Below are 24,070 nucleotides of genomic sequence, written 5' to 3' on the forward strand. Positions count from 1 at the left end.
CCTTCCTTCCTTTCTCTCTCTCTCTCTCTATCTCTCTCTCTTTTTCTTTCTTTCTTTCTTTCTTTCTTTCTTTCTTTCTTTCCTTCTTTCCTTCTTTCCTTCTTTCTTTCTTTCTTTCTTTCTTTCTTTCTTTCTTTCTTTCTTTCTTTCTTTCTTTCTTTCTTTCTTTCTTTCTTTCTTTCTTTCTTTCTTTCTTTCTTTCTTTCTTTCTTTCCCTGAACACAGGACCTTGAAGGAATGGGTCACTGAGAGAGGGACTTTTCTTCACAGAATCAAAGAATCTTAGGCACCTCAGAGGTCACCTAGTTCAACCATGCCCTCTACAACATAGCAAGTGATTATCCCAAACTTTACTTAAAAATTCCTAGTGGGGAAGAATTCACTATTTTCAAAAGAAATTTATTCCACTTTTAAATAGCTGTAAAAATAAAGATTTCCTTAGGTTGCCTAAATCTGCCTTTGTATCTTCCACCTGTTATTTCTGGATGTGCTTTTGTTATTTTTTACCCATTATTCCTAATCTTGCTCTTGGAAGCAAAGTAAAACAAGGCTAATCTCTCTCATATAAATGAAAGGCTTGGAATTTCAGATTAAATATCCTTAGTTACCTCAGCTAATCCTCCCATGATGTCATTCAACCATCCTGTTTTCCTTTTTCTGGATGCTTTCCAGATGGCCTTTGAAAAATATGGTTCCAGGAACTAAACACATTATTCCTGGTAATTTGGGTTCATGTCAGAGCAGAGTAGGAATATAACCTCTCTAATCTTGGATGCAGTGCAGGCAAAGATCACATTTGCTATGGAACTATCATAGTATAGTGACCCACAATAAGTTTTCAGTCCACTAAAACCCACCAGATGTTTTTTTTTTCAGTTTAACCTCTGTTTAACTATATCCATCCCATTCTCTTCATGTTACACTCAAGTGTAAACCTTTATATTTTTCATTGAGGTTAATCTAATTAAATTCAGCTCAACATTCTAACTTGTTAAATTTCATTTTTGCATCCTGCTATATAATGTATTAATTATCCATATTTTTTTGGTCTGATGATTTGGTATAATTGTCAAACATGGTGAGATAGGATTCTGTGAAGATTGCAGAATAAGTCAGAAAATTCCAAGTTCTCCAGATTTCCTCCAGAAATAAGACAAAATAGCACCTCAGGGCAAATAAAGTGTGGTTAAAAAAATAAACAAGAGTTAGGACAGAACAGTGGTTCTCCTGCAACAACAAGAGAAGATCTGAGATTGGTCCCTGTGAAGTGTAAATACCACCAGGCTAGTTCCAATGAAAAAGCAAGCAGTAAGCCCAGGGGCTAGATGGGTTGGGAGGTAGCCTTGGTCCCAGCACAGGAATTTTCAGCTCCCAGATAGTATGGGGAGTCAACCAACTGCATGGCGGAAGATTGAGGAAACCTCTGCTGAGAAAAGACACTAGGCCCAGCTGTGCTGCTGATATGTGGCCCTGGGTGAGAGGGAACCAGCATATACCAGGTGAATGCAGAAGCAGTGGGATGAGAACACTGATGGCTGTGGGAATATATGGTTGATGGAGTTCTTGGTTTTAGTTCCAGGTCAGAGGGGAGAACTGAAGAAGGATCTGAGGCCAGAGACACTATTCCCCACACCCCAGAACTAGAAGTGATTAAATAAGAAGCTGCTATTTTAAAAAAAAAGAGCAAAGGAGAAAGATCCCAACTAGAGAAAGTTACTATGGGAACAGAAATGACAAGGGTTTATCTTCAAAGGAGGATATTGAAGCAAAAAATGTCTCTCCTACCCCAAAGAGTAATGTCAAATGGTCAACAACCCAAAGAGAATTCATAGAAGAAATTAAGAATATTTAAAAATCAAATGAGAGAGACTGAGGAAAAATGAAAAAAGAACAACTCAAGAAAAAACAAGAAGATTATAGAAAGAAAGTCAACCAATTAGAAAAGGAGATCCAGGATCTTAAGGAAGAAAATGACTCCTTGAAAATTATAATTGGGCAAGGGGAAGCCATCAAAGTTATGAGACCAAGAAATAACAAAACAAAATAAAATATAAAGAATGAAAAAATAGAAGAGAAAGTGAAATAGCCAAAAAAAACTGATCTGGAGAATAGATATGCTAAAACAGGTTGAGGGTAACTTATGAGTCTTGAACCCATGAGTTAAGGGTATGTCTACTCCAAGTACATAATGATTTCTGCTTGTAGAATGGGTGGATGAGAACAATTTGTTCCAGTGGCCATGAAAGCATCTGAAGCAGGCACTGTGGAGCCCTTAGAACTTGCTCAGACATTTAAGATGCTAAGGTCACTGCCTCCCTGGCTATCACTGGTCATCCTGACTTTCCATCCTGACCTTGCCACTGGACTTTGATGAACCTGGAAGAAAGAGTGAGACTGACAACTTTGTGCAACTCTGCCTCACTTAAATCCAATTCACTCATAAGTCAAGACATCAACCATGATGGTTCTCTTCAAAAAAGAAAAATGAACAAGTTTGTCCAATTATTCTATACCCAAGTAGCTAAGATAGTATTTCAATTTAGTGAACATGAGGCCATTAGGTTTGTTTGTTTCTATATATCTTATAGTTAATCTGCTCTCCTGATCACTCTTTCTTTGTTTTTTTTGTTTTTTAACAAGTACCAAGGTGTAGGAGGCCCTGATATTATTCTTCTAACCACATGACCTATATACAACTCCAAAACAGGAATTATTTTGAAAAGAAAGTAATTTTAGAAGGTATAAATTAATTCCAGCTTTCTCCATAGTCTAAAACTTCAAGAATCTTAACCCAATGAACTAACATCAGAGAAGACTAATTAATAACAAATGCCCTTACTCAGTAGTCCTTCCTTCACCAACATGAACAATCTAAGCAAAGGATAATAATGTTAAAAGAAAATATGATATCATACAAGCAAAATATAATTATCTTAAAAAAAGATGCTTAGAGACAACGTAAAAATTACAGTATAGGTATCATAAGAGTAATGAATCAAAGAATATGTCTAGAATATATAAAAAGGGAACACAAATAATGGAAAAAGGAATAATTTTTAGAAAAAACTGATAGAAAGGAAATAGGTAATTATAAAAAAAAAGTTGATTAGGAAAAAAGGAAGAGAATTTTACTTGAATATTCATCTAAGGAAAAAAAGAGGGGAAGAATTAGGTAACTAGATAAAAGGAAGAAAGGAGAAAAAATAAGTAAAACTTTTGGAGTATTAAAACTCCACAAGTAGGGAAAAACTGGACAAACAGAAGGGGAGGGGAGGGCATATGGCTAAGTGTAAATGAGCTGGTATGAATACAGTCATATTCAAGTAGTTTAAAATAATCGAAGAGGCAAAATGCTATCCAGAGGAACAGAAAAAAAGAATTCTATCTCAGAAACAAAACAGTATTATAGACTAATAGAGAAAAATATAAAGGTCATTGTCATAATTTTAAATATCAATGCAATAAAAAAGTGATTGGATAAGAAAACAAAACCACAGAATCTGTTGCTTATAATAAAGATGCCTAAAAAACCAAGGCGCGAGCATGCACATACACACACATACACACACACACACACAAACTGATGGCTTAAACACAATTTTCTATGCATTAACTGCATTAAATTAAAAAGTGGGAATTATAATTATGCTCTCAGACATACCAAAAAAAATCTCCAAATGAAAATAGATATATAAGGAAATTACATTAAAAGAAATCAGAAAACAAACTAATATCACTTATTCAGAAGCCTTAGCATCTGAGTTATTTATAAAAAAGTTAATCAAATTACAAGAAGATATCAATAGAAATATAATAATGGTAGTAGATTTTAATATTCCTCTTTAGGTTTTAGAGAAATATAACAGAAAAATAGAGAAAAGGGTAAATAATTAGATAAACTAGAACTAAGACTTCTAAATAGAACAATAAGAATATTAATCATGTAGGGGAGCACAAACAAGAGGCAGAAAAGCCAATGGATATCTAACAATGAAATTCTCTAAATAGTGAGTAAATAGACAAATAAGAGAAACAATAACTATTAAAAATCATAATAATTAAGTCACATATTGATATTTCTGAGATGCAGGTATATAAATTCCTACAAACATATTTACAAACTATAGAGTGGTTAATTAATTGGATATGCATTTAAAAAATTGGAAGACCAATTATAAATAGACTATTTTCAAAGGAAAACAAATTAAAAATTAGAGAACTATATAAATTGTAAACAAAACTATTAAATGATAAATAAAACAAAAAGTAGATTCCTTGATAAAACTTTAATAACAAATTATTAAAAAGAAGAGCACAGAAAGCAAATAGAATATTAAAAAACATGAAATCACAACAAAAATCAAAGAACATATGAATTTCTAGAATTCCTGGGCACAATTATAAGCTGCCAAACTCAGAACACAAAAAATAAAGGAACATTAAAAAAAAAAACTTATAAAATATCCCACATAACAAAAGGCAAAGTAGAGACTTAAAATTTTTTTTGTCTTTATTAATTTGTTTGTTTACTTTTAGTTTACAAGATTCAGTTCCACAATCCCTTTAGTTTCTAATTTTCTCCCCATCCCTCTCCTTCCCCCCACCCCCTATGGTGGCATGCAATCAAGTACAGGATCTGCAAATACTTTCACATTAGACATTAGTCAGGTTGTAAAAAAGGATTGTAACTGATGGAATGAACAGTGGGAAAGAAGAAACAAAATCAAAAAAGAAAAAGAAAGAGAGGAGGTAATTTGCTGCAATCTGCATTCAAATTCTTTTTTTCTAGTTAAAAGTAGAGACTTTTAATTATCCAATCTCAGAAAAGTAAGTAGAAATAACTATAAAGGAACTTCCAAAGGGAGAGGGAGAATTATGGATTTTTATGATAATCCAATGAACTTTTCAAGAACAGTTAGTACTGATACTATACAAATTGTTCTCAAAATTTGAGGGGGAAAGTTCCCTAACAAAATCCTTTTGTAAGATTAATAAAGTTATAATAATAAAAAGAAAGAAGGATAAGGCATTGAAAAATTACAGACCAATGTCAACAGTGAATCAAGATTTGAAAAAAAAAACTTTTAAAAAAGACAACAGTAGTTCATCCAGGAAAATATTTCTATGACCATTTTGGATATAAGGATGCAGCAATTAAACTCCATAACCCAAAATTTGAGTGAAACTTAATAATGTGGAAATTTAACCAATCTGGATTCATATGACCATGAATGTAAGGATGATTTAATAATAGGAAAAAATCATATTAAAAACTTCAGAGCAAACACCATTATTTCAGTACATGTAGAAAAAGCCTTTGGCAAAGTACAACAGTCCTAATCCTAACAGTTCTAGAAATCCTAAAAATTTCACAAAGCATAGGCATGGAGAGACTACTTTTAATGTAATAAAATGTATATATTTAATACCTACAGTAAACTTCACACTAGAAGCTTACCCAATAAATCCAGGGGCAATAAAGGATGCTTACTCTGCAAACTATTATTTGTTTTATAGTTCTGGATGTGCTAACCAGAACAGTGTAAAGAGAAACATATTAAAAGTATAAAGGTAGATAAAGATGAGGTAAAAGAATCTTTGCCATTGATAGTTGACTTAGAAAATCTTAGAAGAACATCAAAGACATTAATTGAAATAATAAGTTTCAGTAAAGTATAAGGGTAAAAAAAACCCTAAAACTATCAGTCTCCTTCAGCACAGCACTGTACACAAGGGTCACCTAAAGGCCTCAGGGCAACATAAGTACAACATTTATGTAAAAACAGTCAGGGGATAGTGCACCTTTCATGTACAGAGCTCAAATTTAAAGAAAGGAAAAAGGCTAAAAAAAAAGGTGAGCAAACAACAACAACAACAACAAGCTGACCATAGAAAGTTATTATGGTGACAAGAAAGACCAGGACACAAACTTGTAAGAGGACAACAATGTGAAAACACCTATTGGCAAAACCTCAAAGGAAAATGGAAAGTGGTTTCAACTCCAGAAAAAAAAAATCATGGAAGAGATTTTTTAAAAAGCTTACAAATTATATGAGTGGTGGAAGAAAAAATGGGAAAACAAATGAGAATGATGCAAGAGAATTATGAAAAAAGAGTCAACAGCTTAGAAAACTGCTTAAAAAGTAGAATTGACCAAATGGAAAAGGAGACACAAAAATCCATAGAAAAAAAACAACTCCTAAAAGAATACCATTGGAAAAATGAAGAATAAAAACCTAATTGAGGAAAACTACACCTTAAAAGTGATAATTGGTCAAAAGGAAGTTGATGATTCTATAAGACATCAAGAATTAATCAAGCCAATTCCAAAGAATGAAAAATGGAAGATAATATAAAATATTACATGGGAAAAACAACTGATGGGGAAAATAGACCCAAGAAAGACAATGTCAGAATTATTAGACCATGTGAAAGTGTTAATCAAAAAGAGGACCTGGACATCATCTTTCAAGAAATTATCAAGGAAAACTGCCATGATGTTCTGGAACCAGAGGGCAAAATAGACATTCAAAGAATCTACCAATCAACTCAGGAAAGAGATACCAAAATAAAAACTTCAAAGAGCATTATAGTCAAATTTCAGAACTATCAGGTCAAGGAAAAAATACTACAAGTGGACAAAAAGAAACAATTCAAATTAGGGGAGTCACAGTTAGGATTACACAGAACTTGACAGTTACAACAGAGGTCATGGAACATGATATTCTGGCAGGTGAAGAACTATAAGTACAACCCAGAATCACTTACCCAGCAATTTAATGTATAATACATCAAGGGGAAAATGGGCATTTCATAAAATAGAAAGATTTAAAGCTTTCTTTAGGAGAAGACCAGAAGTAAAGCAAACGTTTGACTTCCAGTAACAAGACCCAAGAGAAGCATAAGCAGGTAAAAAAAGTAAAGAAAACATAAGGGATATAATAGAGCTAAACTATTTACATCCCTACATTGGAAAATGATACCTATCACTTTTAAAAATTGTATCACTTAAGATTGTGGAGTAAGAAGTTAGTCACTTTCACTCTCCCTTATTGACCTCTGAAAGCCCACAAAATATAACCCCAGGAAAAACTCTGGAACAGCTGAGGGAACAGAAAAATATGGTGCAGCAATCTAGCAGCTCAGGAAACTTGAGGGATTAACAGGAAAGGCCACTCTTGCTTTGGGGGAGGTGGAGCATTACAGGATGGGAGGCATCCCAGCAAGTCAATGGCAAGCCCCATCTTAGCAAACCAGGAAGAGATCTTAAGCCCCCAGGGTGGTGGAGCAGGCAAGCACTAACACCAGAATACCTGCCACCCCAAGTACCTCATTAGAAGCAGTGGAACCAGTAAAAACCAGTTCAGAAAACCACCATGTGCAACAATGTTCTTCAAATCTAGCCAAATCTGCTAGTGTTTCAGCACACCTACAGGATGCACAACTCCAGGAGGCACAACTTCAGGCTGGCAGACATCCTCCACCAGCCAAATATTTAAGTACAAAGCCCAAGCAAGCAGGTATCCCCCAGGGGTAAGACTTCCTACCTCCATCCCAAGAGGTCCAGTGCTGCTGACCCTAGATCAGCAGAAGGTAAGCTGCCAGACCCCTACAGCCTCTAGCACCTGATGCCCCAACACACAAAGCCAGTGACTAAGTCCCAGGTTCCTAACACAAGAAACTTGGGTCAGTATCCCCTGCTCTCTAGCAGGAAAGCTCAACAATAAAAATCAGGACTTAGGCAAACAACATGAGCAAAAAGCAGAAATGGACAGTGACCATACATTCTTATTATGGGGACAGGGAAGATCAAGGCACAAATTCAGAAAATAATAATATTGTCAATAGGCTGGCATCTGGAACCCCACAGGGGAATATCAGCTGGTCTCAAGCCCAAAAAGCCTTTTTGAAAAAGTCAAGAAAGGTTTTAAATATCAAATAAAAGAGGTAGAAGAAAAATTTAGAAAAGAAATGAGAGGTATGCAAGAGAGAGTAAATAGTTTGGAAAAAGAAGGACAAAAAATTGCCTGTAGAAAAAAGATCTTCAAAAATATAATTGACCAAATGGAAAAGGAGGTACAAAAACTCACTGAAGAGATGAGCTCTTTAAAAAAGTTACATGGGGGGACAGAGCCAAGATGGTGGAGTAGAAGCACAAACTTGGCATGAGCTCCCACTCTAATTAGTTCCAATACATGTAAAAAAATGACTCTAAAAAAACTTTAGAGCTACAGAACCCACAATGTGACAGAGAATAGCAAATATCACACTGAAGGCAGGCTGACAGGCTGGCAGGAAGGGTCTATTGCATTGAGCTGGGAGCCAAGCCCGGTTCTGCATTGAACCACGTGGTTCTGGCCCCAGGGAGGCCCCAACCAGCAACAGCAGGGGAATAGACTTGAGGAGAGTGAATCACCAGAAGCTGTGAATGTTTTCAGACTTCTCAATCCATAAATGCCAAAGACAAAGTAAAAGGTCAGTGTGTAACACTGTTGGAAGAGGGGGAGATGGAAGAGTATGGTACGGCACCTGCCCCTGGGGGCAAGAAGCAGTGGTGGTGCAGCCCCTGGGCAGCCACTGCCACATGGCTTCCTCAGGAGCTCCTGGCCTTCAGATTGTAGGGGGACCAAGAGACCATTCAGAGGGCAATCACTCTTGCTTTAACCTGCTTGGATCTGGATTGCAGTCCTGGGTGGTGGTCCTGGGGTATGTGGTCAGTGAGTCAGAGCTTGTGGGGGCTGTAAGACGGTGCTCTCCTAATAGCTCCAGCAGATGCAAAAACTGCAGCAATTTGGGACACAGCTCTCTCCATTCTGGAAGCACAGTTCTACTGAGGTAAAGAGCTCAAAAGTCAAGTAATTGGCTAGCAATATGAGCAAAAAGAGGAAGCACAAACAGACCATAGAATCTTTTTTTTGGGGGGGACAAAAAGAATTGAGGCATGGAGTGGGAGGAAGACAGCAAAATCAGAACGCCTGCATCAAAAGCCTCCAAGAAAAATATGAACTGGTTATGGGCCATGGAGAAACTCAAGAAGGATTTTGAAAATCAAATAAGAGAAATGGAGGAAAAATTGGGAAGATAAATAAGAATGATACAAGAAAATCAAGTCAACAGCCTAACTGAAAAAAATAATACTGTAAAAAATAGACTAACTCAAATGGCAAAAGAGGCCCAAAAAGCCAATGAGAAGAAGAATGCCTCAAAAAATCAGAATTGGCCAGATGGAAAAGGAATTTCAAAAACTCACTGAAGAGAATAACTCCTTCAAAATTAAATTGGAGCAATTGGAAGCTAATGACTTTATGAGAAATCAAGATACTATAAAACAGATCCAAACAAATGAAAAAATAGAAAGTAACATAAAATATCTCATTGGCAAAACCACTGATCTGGAAAATGGATTCAGGAGAGATCATTTAAAAATTATTGGACTACCTGAAATCTATGATCAAAAAAGGAGCCTAGGGCACCTAGGTGGTACAGTGAGCACTGGCCCTGCAGTCAGGAGGAACTGAGTTAAAATCTGGCCTCAGACACTTAACACACACACACACACACACACACACACACACACAACTAGCCATGAGACCTTGGGCAAATCACTTAACCCCAATTGCCCTACCTTCCCCTCAAAAAAAAAAAGAGCCTAGACACCATTTTTTTGAGAACTTACCAAGCAAAATTAGCCTGATATCCTTGAACCAGAAGGCAAAATAGAAGTTGAAAGAATTCACTGATCACCTCTTGAAAAAGATCCTCAAAAGAAAACTCCTAGGAATTTCATAGTTAAATTCTAGAGTTCCCAGGTCAAGGAGAAAATACTGGAAGCAGTCAGAAAGAAACAATTTGAGTATTGTGGAAGCACAATTAGGATAATACAAGACCTAGCAGCTTCTATATTAAGGGATAGAAGGGCTTGGAATATGATATTCCAGAGATGAAAGGATCTAGGACTAAAACCAAGAATCATCTACCCAGCAAAATTGAGTATAATGCTACAGGGGAAAATGTGGTCATTCAATGAAATAGAGGATTTTCAAGCATTCTTGATGAAAAAACCAGAGCTAAAGAGAAAATTTGACTTTCTAGAACAAGAAGCATGAGAAGGTAAACAGGAAAAAGAAATCATAAGGAACTTATTAAAGTTGAACTATTTACATTCCTACATGGAAAAAATTATAATTGTAACACATGAGACTTTTCTCAGTATGAGGATAGTTGAAGGGAATATATGTATATATATACACATACATACATATATATGTATGTATAGGAGGGCATATGTGTATATAAATATATATATGTATGTGGGCATATGTATGTTCATGTATACATAGACAGAGGTTACAGGATGAGTTGTATATGAAGGGATGACACATAAAAAATAAAATTAAGAAGTGAGAGAGGAATTTATTGGGAGAAGGAGAAAGGGAGAGATAGATTAGGGTAAATTATCTCATATAAAAGAGGCAAGAGAAAACTCTTACAATGGAGGGGAAGAGCAGGAGGGTGAAAGGGAATGGGACAACCTTGCTCTCATTGAATTTGGCTTAAGGAGGGAATAACATACACACTCAATTGGGTATCTTACCCTACAGGAAAATAGGGGGGTAGGGGATAAGAGAAGTGATGATAGAAGGGAGGGCAGATTGGGGGAGAGGGTAGTTAAAAGCAAACATTTTTGAAAAGTGATAGAGTCAAAGAAGCAAATAGAAAAAGTGTGGGGGGGCAGGATAGGATGGATTGAAATATAGTCTTTCACAATATAACTACTACGGAAATATTTTGCATAACTACACATGTACAACCTATGTTGAATTGCTTGTTTTCCCAGTGGGGGTGAGTGAGGAGGGAAGAAGGGAAAAAATACCTGGAACTCAAAAGTTCTAAAAACAAATGTTTAAAAAAAATTGTTTTTTTTTTTTTACATGCAAGTGGGAAACAAGATATACAGGCACTGTGTTATAGAAATCAATCTTGCCTTACTTAGAAAGTTAGGAGGATAATGGGGAAGGATATAAGAGAGAACAGATTGGGGGATGGGGTATTCAGCAAGCTTGCTATTTTGGGGTGGGGGTAGGGGAAAGATGGGGAGAAAAAATTGTAGCCCAAAATCTTGTGGAAATGAATGTTGAAAACTAAAAATAAATAAGTAATTAAAAAAAAGTTACATGGGCTAAATGGAAAATGAAGTACAAAATCTAATAGAAAAAAGCAATTTATTAACAAAAAGAATTGGCAAGCAGAACCTAATTATTCTTTGACAAATCAAGAATCAGTTAAATAGAAATAAAAGAATAAAAATTTAAAAGAAAATGAAAAATACCTCATTGGTAAAACAATTGACCTAGAAAATAGATCCAGGAGAGACAATTTTAAAATTTTTGGTCTACCTGAAAGCCATGATGAACAAAAGAGCCTGGACAGCATCTTTCAGGAAATCATCAAGAAAAAATGCCCTGAGGTCCTAGAAGGTAAACTTGTCATCAAAAGAATCCACCCATCACCTCTTGAAAGAGATCGCAAATTGAAAATGCCAAAGAAGATTGTAAACAAATTTTGGAATTATCAAGTCAAGGAGAAAATACTGCAAGCAACCAGAAAGAAACAATTTAAATAGCATCTAATCACAGTCAAGATTATGCAGGACATTGTAGCTTCTACATTAAAACATCAGAGGGCTTGGAATATGATATTCCATAAAGCAAAGGAACTTGGATAACAACGAAGGATCAACTATCCAGCAAAACTGAGCATAATCTTTCAGGGGAGGAGATGGGTATTCAATTAAATAAGGGACTTCCAAACCTTCCTGATGAAAAGACCAGAGCTCAACAAAAAATTTGATATTCAAATACAAGACTCAAGAGAGGCATAAAAAGATAAATAGGAATAAGAAAAATAACATGTTATTAATAAGGGCAAACTATTTACATCCCTGTAAGGGGTGATGACAACTGTATCTCTTTAGAACTCTATTGTTATTACACCATTTAAAAGGTGTATAAATAGAAAGAGGGTATGGTTATAAACTGACTTTGATGTGATGATAAAGAATCTAACTGATCTCCCTCCCTCTCTGCCTTCCTTCCTTCCTTCCTTTCAAAAAACCTTAAACCAATTCACTCTGAAGCTCATAGATTGGACCACAATAGGTCTCTACCCAAGCTCCATTTAATGGTTGTATTTTGGGCCCTCCTGGCTTAGAGTGAAAGTCAGTGATAACCCTGAAGGTCTTCCCCTCCCAGCTTGATTTTTTATTTTTTTCTCAATAAGGGGTCATCCCTAGAGTCACTTCTTAAAGAGGCCTATTCACTTCATGGACATTACCTCACTCTAAGTGAGTACCTGAAAAGGCCTTAGCCTAAAAGGGCAAGAGTCTTCCATTGCATCCTGGGTCATCTCCAGCCATCTTGATGAATATCTGGTAACTGGATCCAGATGACTCTGGAGGAGAAAGTAAGGTTGGTGACCTTGCACAGCCCTCCTTCACTCAAATCAAAGTCAACTGTAAGTCATCATTTCTCTGAAACCATGTTCCTCTTCTAAAATGAAGGGCAAACACAAGTGGTCAAAAGGGATTGTACTTGGAGAAGAGGAAAGGAGGAGGCAGATAAGGCACATGAAATGTGCCTTACATAGCATATGAAAAGGGAAAAATAACCCTATTACAACAGAGGGCAAGTAGTGAGGGAGATGAGCATTATTTGAACCTTATTCTCATCAGATTTGGCTCAAAGAAGGCATAATGTAATCAGTTACGTATAGAAATCTAACTTACCTTATAGGAAGTAGGAGGAGAAAGAAAATGGAAGGGGTGGATAGAAGGGAAGGAAGAAGTAGTAAAGGTAAAGGGGAAGAAAATGGAGGGGGTTGATAGAAGGGAGAGTGAACTGAGAGAGGCAATTGTTGAAAGCAAAACTCTAGTGAGGTGCAAAAAGGGAGAATATTTATAGCAGCTCTTTCTGTGGTGGCAAAGAATTGGAAACTGAGGGGATATCTATTAATTGGGGGATTGCTGAACAAGTTGTAGTATATGATTGTAATGGAATACTATTGTGCTATAAGAAATGATGAGTATGTGGACTTCAGAAAAACCTGGAAAGACTTATATGAACTGATACTGAGTGAAATTAGCAGAACCAGGAAAACATTGTACACAGTAATAGCCACATTGTATGATTACTGACCTTGATACACTTAGTTCTTTTTAGCAATGCAAGGATCTAAGACTACTCCAAAATAATAATGATAGAAAATGCTATCCACATCCAGAGAAAGAATTTGGAGTATGAATGCAGATGAAAGCATACAATACTGTACTTCTGTTTTGTTTTGTTTCTTCTTTCTTGTGGTTCCTCCCATTAATTCTAATTTTTCTTTACATCACGAATAATGTGAAAATATGCTTAATATTAATGTATAAGTAGTACCTATATCAGATTGCATGCTATCTTGAGCAGGAAAAGAAGGTGGGGAAGAAAACTAAAAACTCAAAATCTTATGGAAGTGAATGTTGAAAACCAAAAATAAACAAATTATTTATATAAAAATAATTGGATCACTAATAGTACAGCTAGAAGGAATTTATAGAGACAGAGGGTCAAGGTATAAGGTGAATTTGAGGGAATGTATTAAAAATTGAGGGATGAGAAAGAGGAGTACAATGGGTGAAGAAGGAAGGGGGAGATAGAATGGGATGAAATATTAATATGAAGAGTCAAGAAAGACCTATTATATCATAGGGGAAAATGGAGCGTAGGTGATAAGCATCACTTGAGCCTTATCCCCATCAGTGTTGGCTCAAAGAGTGAGCAATATACACAATCAGTTGAATATAGAAATCTATCTTACCCTACAGGGAAGTAGGGGGAAGGAGATCAAGTAAAAGTGGGGTAGGGACTGACAGAAGGGAGAGCAGATCAGGGCAAGTGGTATACAGAAGTAAAACCCTGATGCAGAAGGAAAGGCTGAAGAGAGAGAGAGAGGAAGAAAAAAAGGATGGATGGAAATACACAGGTAGTAGTCATAACTTTAGTGTGAATGGGGTGAACTCTCCCATAAAATGGAAGCAGAGAAGAGAGTGGATAAAAAAACAACAACAACAACAACCCATAATCCTATAATATGTTAATTACAAGAAACACACTTGAAGTAGAGAGACATATACAGAGTAAAGGAAAGGGACTGGAGTAGAATCCATTATGCTTTAGCTGAAGAAAAAAAAAGCCAGGAGAGCAATCCTGATTTGAAAAAAAGTAAAAGGAAATATAGATCTAATTAAAAGAGATAAGAAAAGAAACTATTTGCTAAAAGGTACCACAGACAATGAAACAATATCAATACCAAACATAAATAGATAGCATTGAAATTCTACAAGAAGTTAAGTGAGTTACAGGAAGAAATAGACAACAAAACTATAGAAGTAGGGGAGCTCAACTGTCCCCTCTCAAAAATCAATAAATCCAAGGGGCCGGAGCTAAGATGGCAGAGTAAAAGCAGGAACTTCATTGAGCTGCAGCTCCAACCACCTCCAATACCTGTAAACAAAAATTACTCTAAACAAATTTCAGAGCTATAGAAGCTACAAAGTGACAGAGAAAAACAAATCTCCCATTGAAGGTAGCCTGACAGGCTGACAGGAAGGGTCTATCACATTGATCTGGGAGCATAGCAGAGTCCTGTGTGAACCATGCCAGCCCAGACCCAGAGCAGGGGGTTGGTTCCGAGTTGTGGCAGACACCAGCCAGAGCATACTTCAGGAGAGTGAATCACCAGCAGGTGTGGTGGTTTCCAGACTTCTAAACCCATAAACACCAAAGAGAAAGTAAAAGGTCAGTGCGGAACTGTGTTGGAACTGGGTGAAAGAAAACTGTGGTCTGGCCCCTGCCCCTGGGTTGGCAGAGGTGGCTGCAGAATGGTGACTGCAGCTGTTGCCACATGGCTGCTCCTTGAGCTTCTGGCCTGCAGATAATATGGGGACAAAGTGACCATTCAAAGGATAATTGCTCTTGCTTTGACCTGCTTGGATATGTGTCGCAGTTTTGGGTCACAGTCCTGTGGTGAGCAACGCTAATGTGCCAGAGCTTGTAGCAACTGTAGAGAGGGCATCCATCTCATAACTCTGACAACAGCTCTCACAATAGCTGTGCAAAATACTAGAAATTTGGTACACAGTTCTCATCACTCCAGAAGCAGAATTCTACCATGCCAAAGAGCTCACAAGTTAAGTAACTGGGGGCGGCTAGGTAGCACAGCAAGTAAGAGGACTGGCCCCAGTGTTAGGATAACATAGGGGATCAAATCTGGGCTCAGATACTTAGCACCATACCCAGAAATAACTGGCTGTGTAATCTTGAGCCAGTTACTTTAGCCCAATTGCTTAAAAAAAAAACTTAAGTAACTGGCTGGCAAAATGAGCAAACAGAGGAAGTGCAATCAGATTTCTGAGGATCAAAACATAGAACCAGAAGAAGACGACAAAGTCAAAACTCCTGCATCAAAAGCCCTCTCCCGCCCCCCCAGTATGAATTGTTCACAGGCCATGGAGGAGCTCAAGAATGATTTTGAAAATCAAATAAGAGAAGTGGAGGAAAACTTGGGAAGAGACATGAGAATGATGCAAGGAAATAATGAAAAGTGAGTCAACAGCCTACTAAAGGAGACCCCCCAAAATACTGAAGAAAATAGTACCTTAAAAAATAGACTAACTCAAACTGAAAAAGAGGCCCAAAAGGCCAATGAAGAGAACAATGCCTTTAAAAAGCAGAATTGACCATATGGAAAAGGAATTTCAAAAACTCACTGAAGAGAATAATTCCTTCAAAATTAGATTGGAGCAAATGTAAGCTAATGATTTTATGAGAAATCAAGATTCTATAAGACGGATTCAAACAAATTAAAAAATAGAAGGTAATGTGAAATATCTCATTGGAAAAACCACTGACCTGGAAAATAGATTCAGGAGAGATCATTTAAAAATTATTGGACAACCTGAAAGCCATGATCAAGAAAAGAGCATAGACATCATCCTTCAAGAAGTTATCAAAGAAAAATTCTAGAGGCAGAGAGCATAATAGAAATGGAAGGGATTCACTAATAGCCTCTTGAAAAAGATCCCAAAAAGAAAACTCTTAGAATTATTACAGCCAAATTCCAGAGTTTCCAGGTCAAGAAGAAAATATTACAAGTAGTCAGGAACAAACAATTTGATTATTGTGGAAACACAATCAGGATAGCACAAAATCTAGCAGCTTCTACATTAAGGGATCAAAGGGCTTGGAATATGATACTGTGGAGGTTAAAGGAGTTAGGATTAAAACCAAGAATCACCAAACCAGCAAAACTGAGTATTCAGGGGAAAATGTGGTCATTCAATGAAATAGAATATTTTCAAGCATACTTGATGTAAAAACCAGAATTGAATGGAAAATTTGACTTTCAAATATAAGAAACAAGAGAAGCATGGGAAGGTAAATAGGAAAAAGAAATTATAAGGAACTTACGAAAGTTGAACTATTTATATTCCTGCATGGAAAAACTATAATTGTAACTCATGAGACTTTTCTCAGTATGACAATGATAGAAGGGAGGGCAGAGTGGGGGATAGGATAGTTAAAAGCAAACACTTTTGAAAAGGGACAGGGTCAAAGGAGAAAATAGAATAAGTCAGAGGTAGGATAAGATGGAGGGAAATGTAGTTAGTCTTTCACAGTGTAACTGCTATGGAAATGTTTTGCATAGCTACACATGTACAACCTATATTGAACTATCTGGCCTCGGACACTTAACTCTTACTAGCTGTGTGACTTTGGCCAAGACACTTAACCATAATTGCTTCTCTAAAAAAAAGGGAAAAAATGTTTTTTACATGCAACTGGAAAATTAGATATATAGGCAATGGGGTATAGCAATCCATCTTGCCTTACAAGAAAGTTGAGGGGGCAAGGGGAATGGGGCAGGATATATGAGAGAACAGATTGGGGGAAGGAGTATTTAGTAGGCTTGCTATTTTGGGCTCTGGGTAGGGGAGAGATGGGGAGAAAAAAATTTTAACTCAAATTTTTGTGGAAACAAATGTTGAAAACTATAAATAAATTTTAAAAAGAACTCAATAAATCCAACCAAAATATAAATTGGCAAGAAATTAAAGAGGTAAATAAAATATTAGATACAATAGACCTTTGTCATAATTTACACATAAAGGGTGACACCATAAGCAAAGCAGAAGAGCCAGGAATAGTTTACCTCTCAGATTGTAATGGTAATGGAATTTTTTTCCTTTTTTTTTAATTCTTTAATTTATTAATTTGTTTGTTTCCTTTTAGTTTACAGGATTCAATTCCACAATTCCTTGAATTTCACATTTTGTCCCCCTCCCTCCCTTCCTCCCCCCATGGCATCTTATAATCAAGTATAGGATCTGTAGATACTTTCACATTATACAATGGTCAGGTTATAAGGATGGATTGTACCAGCTGGGATGAAAAATGGTATAGAGGACATAAAATCAAATAAGAGAACGAAAAAGATCAGGTATTTTGCTTCCACCTGGATATAAATTTAGTTCTTTCTAGTTCTTTCTCTGGATGCACGTTTTACTCTCCATCATGCGTCTTTTGGGATTGACTTATATCCCTGCATTGTTGAGAAGAGTCCAATCTATCAAAGTTGGTCATCACATATACATTGTGTCTGTAATTGTGTACAAATTCCTCCTGGTTCTACTCTTCTCACTCAGCATCAGTTCTTAAAAGCCTCTCCAGGTAAATATGAAGACCGCCTGCTCCCCATTTCTTATAGCGCAATAATATTCCATAACATGCATATACCACAACTTGTTTAGCCATTCCCCAATTGATGGGCACCCCCTTAATTTCCAATTCTTTGCCACCACAAAAAGAGCTGCTATAAACATTTTTGTACATATGGGTCTTTCTCCCATTTCTATGATCTCTTTGGGATATAACCCTAGGAGTGGTATTGCTGGATCAAAGGGTATGAAAGTATTTATAGCCCTTTGGGCATAGTTCCAGATTGCTCTCCAGAAAGGCTGGATCAGTTCACAGCTCCACCAACAATGAATTAGTGTTCCAGTTTGCCCACATCCTCTCCAGCATTTGTCATTTTCCTGTTTTGTCATCTTAGCCAATCTGACTGGTGAGATGTGGTACCTCAGAGTTGTTTTGATTTGCATTTCTCTAATCAATACTGAATTAGAGCATTTCTTTATGTGCTTATAGAAAGCTTTAATTTCTTTCTCTGAAAACTGCCTGTTCATATCCTTTGACATTTATCAATTGGGGAATGACTTGTATTCTTATAAATTTGACTCAGTTCTCTGTATATTTTAGAGATGAGTCCTTTGTCAGAGACATAGGTTGTAAAGATCCTTTCCCAATTTCCCACCTCCCTCTTAATCTTGGTTACCTTGGCTTATCCATTTTACATTTTATAATGTTCTCTAATTCCTGTTTCGTCATAAAGTCATTCCCTCTCCACAAGTCTGATAGGTAAACTATTCCTTGTTTTAGGAGACTGCTTACAGTATCAATCTTTATACCTAGATCATGAACCCATTTAGACTTCATTTTGGTACATGGTGTTAGATAATTGTCTATGTCCAGTTTCTGCCATACTATATTCCAGTTTTCCCAGCAGTTTTTGTCAAATAGTGAGTTCTTATCCCAAAAACCAGGGTCTGGGGGTTTATCAAACAATACATTACTGTAGTCATTGACTTCTGAATCTTGTGTGCCTAATCTATTCCATTGATCCACTCCTCTATTCCTAAGCCAGTACCAAGTAGTTTTGATGACTGCTGCTTTCTAGTACAGATTGAAATCTGGTAAAGCTAGTCCACCTTCCCTAGCATTTTTTCATTAATTCCCTTGATATTCTGGACCGTTTATTCTTCCAGATGAATTTTGTTACTATTTTTTCTAACTCTATAAAGTAGTTTTTTGGTAAATTAATTGGTATGGCCCTAAATATATAATTTAATTTAGGTAAAATTGTCATTTTTATTATATTAGCTCGACCCAGCCATGAGCAATTGATATTTTTCCAATTAGTTAGATCTGACTTTATTTGTGTGAAAAGTGTTTTGTAGTTATGATCATACAGGTCCTGGGTTTGTTTTGTCAGGTAGATTCCCAAATATTATATAATGTCTACAGTAACTTTAAATGGGATTTCTCTTTCTACTTCTTGCTGTTGAATTTCATTGGAAATATATAGGAATGCCGAGGATTTATGTGGGTTTATTTTATATCCTGCAACTTTGCCAAATTTATTTATTGTCTCAAGCAGTTTTTTACTTGATTCTCTAGGATTCTCTAAGTATATCATCATATCATCTGCGAAGAGTGATAGCTTGGTCTCTTCTTTGCCTAACTTGATTCCTTTGATTTCTTTTTCTTCTCTAATTGCTACTGCTAACATTTCTAGTACCAGATTGAATAAGAGGGGTGATAGTGGACACCCTTGTTTCACCCCTGATCTTATAGGAAATGCTTCCAGTTTCTCCCCATTACATATAATACTTGCTGATGGCTTTAAATAGATGCTACCTATTATTTTAAGGAAGGCTCCATTTATTCCTATACTTTCTAATGTTTTTAATAGGAATGGATGTTGTATTTTGTCAAAAAGCCTTTTCTGCATCTATTGAGATGATCATGTGGTTACTGCTAGTTTTATTGTTGATATGATCAATTATACTGATGGTTTTCCTAATATTAAACCATCCTTGCATTCCTGGAATAAATCCTACCTGATCAAAGTGTATTATTCTTGAGATAAGTTGCTGTAGTCTTTTGGCTAGTATTTTATTTAGAATTTTTGCATCGATATTCATGAGGGAGATTGGTCTATAATTTTGTTTCTCTGTTTTATCTCTTCCTGATTTAGGTATCAGTACCATATTTTTGCCATAAAAAGAATTTGGTAGGACTCCTTCTTCACTAATTTTCCCAAATAATTTGTAGAGTATTGGAATCAATTGTTCTTTAAATGTTTGATAGAATTCACTAGTGAATCCATCTGGCCCTGGAGATTTTTTCCTAGGGAGGTGACTGATGGCTTGTTCAATTTCTTTTTCTGAGATGGGATTATTTAAGTAGTTTACTTCCTCTTCAGTTAATCTGGGCAACTTGTATGTTTCTAAATATTCATCCATTTCCCTAAGATTGTCAAATTTATGTGCATACAATTGGGAAAAATAATTCCTAATTATTGTTTTGATTTCCTCTTCATTGATGGTAGATTCACCCTTTTCATTTTTGATACTCATAATTTGGTTTTCTTCTTTCTTTTTTTTTTTATCATATTGACTAAGGGTCTATCAATTTTGTTGGTTTTTTCATAAAACCAGCTCTTGGTTTTATTTATTAGTTCAATAGTTTTCTTAATTTCGATTTTATTAATCTCTCCTTTAGTCTTCAATATTTCTAGTTTAGTATTTAATTGGGGATTTTGAATTTGTTCTTTTTCTAGGTTTTTTAATTGCATGCCCAATTCGTTGAGCTCCCTTTTCTCTAATTTAATCACGTATGCACTCAGGGATATAAAACTTCCCCTAAGAACTGCCTTTAATGTATCCCACAGATTTGGTAATGGAATTTAAAGATCCCTTGTATTGGCTTAGTTTTAGAGTTGTGTTAACACCCAGAGCTTGTGAATCCTACTTATGGGATGGACTTGTTGATGTGAAGAGAGAGGGCTGAACTGGGAGGAGCTGGTGCCATGGATTTAGAGAGAAGGACTAAGCAGAGTGAAGTAGTAGAACTTTTGGGAAGCAGCATCGTGGATGTAGAGAGAGAGAAGAATTGCCGGGGCGGGGGGGGGGGAAGAGTTCCTGGGAGAGAGAGAGAACTGCCAGCTGAAGCCACCTGGACAGCTGAAGGCCAATTGGAGCTCCCCAGGACTGTTGAGAGCTGCCATCCTGAGCAGCTGAGAACTCATAAGACACAATTGTGATGCCAATATTTTCTTCTTCTCTTTTGATGTTGTTTTGCCAGATTTACCTGCTGGTGAAGGACAGTGCTGTTGTTGCAGAGATTCTGGAGCCTTGCTGTTGCCTCAGGGGTCCTGAGATTGTTCTGCAGGCAGACAGTGAATTGATGAGAACACTGGCAATGTATATTGCAGCTTTGTTAAACTTTGTCTCCCCAGGAACAGAGATTGCTGAGAACTTGCCTGTGCCAAGATGAAGAAAAGACCTCTCTTTGGGTATTAAATGCTGTGATGATATCTTAACCTTGTTGTGGCTTAGGGGTAGATGGCCTTTGTGCTCTCCACTGCCCATTTGAGAAAGTGCTTGGTGTTAACTGATGATAATTGTAATTTAGTTGTGATCCAGGGGTGGGAAACTTTTGACTTTTTCTGCTCTAAGTGAACAATTAAATGTACTTTGTTTATGACTGGAATCTAATCTCCATTTGAGAAGAGATACTTTGTGATGGCCCAAATGAATGTACCAGCCAGGGGTGGAATACTTTGACTCTATATTTTGTAATTGAATTGAGATCTTGCTAAATGACTGAGTTACACTGTATTTTGATTTTCTCTATTCTGTGAATGTTTTGACTTAATTTGTCACTGAATAAATGAAGAGTTACTATGCTAGTATTCTGAACCTTGAAAGTTGCCACAGATCTATGGGGAGGGGGAATATTCATGACCAAATGAGAGATGGAGAGCATTATGAAATGTAAAGTAGATAATTTTGATCATATTAATTTAAAAAAATTTGTACAAACAAAACCAATGCAATAAAGATTAGAAAGAATGCAAAAAGTTGGGAAACAATCTTTATAGCAAGTGTCTCAAACATATAGAGAACTGAGTCAAATTTAGAAGAATACAATTGATAGTCAAAGAATATGAATAGTCAGTTTTCAGCTGAAGAAATCAAAGTTACCTATTGGCATATGAAAAAGTTATCCAAAAAACTTCTGATTAGAGAAATTAAAATGAAAACAACTGTGAGATCCACACCTCATACTTATCAGATTGGCTAATATAACCAAGAAGGAAAATGAGCAATGCTGGAGAGGATGTTGGAAAATTGGGAACCTAATGCACTGTGAGTGGAGCTGTGAACTGATCCAACCATTCTGGAGAGGCATGTGGAACTATGCCCAAAGGGCAACCAAACTGTGCATATGTTTTGATCCAGAAATACCACTGCTAGGTCTGTTTCCCAAAGAGATCATAAAAAGAGAAAACAACCTACATGTGCAAAAATATTTATATCAGTCTTTTCTGTGGTGGCAAAATAATTGGAATTTGAGAGGAAGTCTGTCAGTCAGGGACATGGAATATTATTGTGCAATAAGAAATCATGAACAGGCAGATTTCAGAAAAACCTGAAAAGACTAGTACAAACTGATACAAAGTGAAATGAGTAGAACCGGGAAAACATTGTACACAGCATCAGCAATACTGTGTGATGATCAAGTCTGAATGATGCAGCTCTTCTCAGCAACACAATGATCCAACATAAACACAATAGATTCATGAAGGAAAATACCATCCATAGACAAATAAAGAAGTAATGGACTCTAAATGCAGATGAAAGCATATTTCTTTTACTTACTTAATTCTTTCTTTGCTTTTTCCCTTTTGATCTGTTTCTTCTTTCATAATTGTGACTAATATGGAACTATTTAACATGATAGCATATGATAAAACTATCTCAAACTGCCTACCAATTTCAGAAGAGGGGAGGGGAGAGAGGGAAGAACAAAAATTTGGAACTCAAAATCTCATAAACATGAATGCTAAAATTTTCCTGACATGTAATTACTATGATATTTTATTGTTTGGAGTACAAAGGAAAGAGTCAAATGCACTGTCTTTAGTGCATGAAAACTGGCATTACAGCTTTCAACTTTCAACATTTTGAAATAACTGATGACTATATAGAGTGAATATGGGAGAACCAGCAACAGGCAGATGGTAGGAGTATGATATAAGGTTATTGTTATATTAAATTGAATGCAAAGAATAGTTAAACAGGGTAAGAAATAGTAGTTTTAATAATTCAACTATAATTGGCTTAATTATTGAATATAGAAGTCAAGTGACTGGGAACAATCATTATTATATGCTTTGAGGTAAAAACTGAAACTATGAAGGTGGATGAGATTTTCAAGGGAGACTATGTAGGGAGAGAACTGAAGTTGCCAGAGGATATAGCCCTTTGGGGCATCCACACTTCAAGAAAAGAGGTTAGATAGGTAGGAAAAACAACAAAAAGAGGAGTGTTTTTGGCATCTTAGTACCACAAGGGAGGTTGGTAAATAATGCTGCAGAAATATCAAGGAAAATACTTGGGAGAAAATACCATGGGAGTTGGCAATTAAAAAGCTGCTGATGACCTTGGACAGTTTGCATAGACTGGTGAGGCAGGAAACTAGATTGCAAGAGGTTGCAAAGTAAACAGTATGTGAAGATGTAAAACACAGCAAGTGTAGTCCATTATTTGCACAACTGGGGCAATATGCAAGAGAACTAGACATTTAAGGAAAGTAGGAAACAAAGAAAGTGTATTTTTGTAGCTTTTAGCATGATAAAACCTAGAAAGTGGTGTCAAACTCAAGTTGAAAGGGACACTGGTCTCATATTGACTTAGAAAAATCGCAAATTAGCATTTATGTTCTACTGTATATTTAATTCATTGAATATGTCCCAAATATACTTAATCTGGTTTTGGAGCTTGGGGAGTTTTGAAGGCTACATGTGACAGGAGGGACATCATCTAGAGAGACTTAGATCCCACATATATCACTACCCCCACATACCAATTAAGTTTTAAAAATGCACTACAAAGTACAATGAAGCAATATGGCTGCAAGCTACTTCCACATGCAGGATAAAACTGACAGAAACCTCAAGACTGAACAAAGACAAGACAGCATAGTCAAAAAGTAGAAAAACTTGGAGCACAGTAAAAAACAGGGACTCTACTGCCACAGTACAGCAAGAGATCAGGCTAGACTCGCACCAAAGATATTAATGCCCAAGACATATTAAGAGGCACAGTAAGAGAGGCAGAAGAGAA

At 36.3% G+C, this 24,070-nt stretch overlaps 1 protein-coding gene across 1 annotated transcript in view; it reads right to left on the bottom strand.

Annotated features, from left to right (window-relative positions):
* DSCAM (DS cell adhesion molecule) overlaps positions 1 to 24,070 on the bottom strand; it is an 870,593-nt gene that overhangs the window by 324,719 nt on the left and 521,804 nt on the right. The window lies entirely within an intron of this gene.

Source organism: Petaurus breviceps, unplaced genomic scaffold (assembly GCF_028583685.1).
Source record: "Petaurus breviceps papuanus isolate PSGF00001 unplaced genomic scaffold, PetGlider_PUasm1.0 90897, whole genome shotgun sequence".
Lineage (NCBI taxonomy): Eukaryota > Metazoa > Chordata > Mammalia > Diprotodontia > Petauridae > Petaurus > Petaurus breviceps.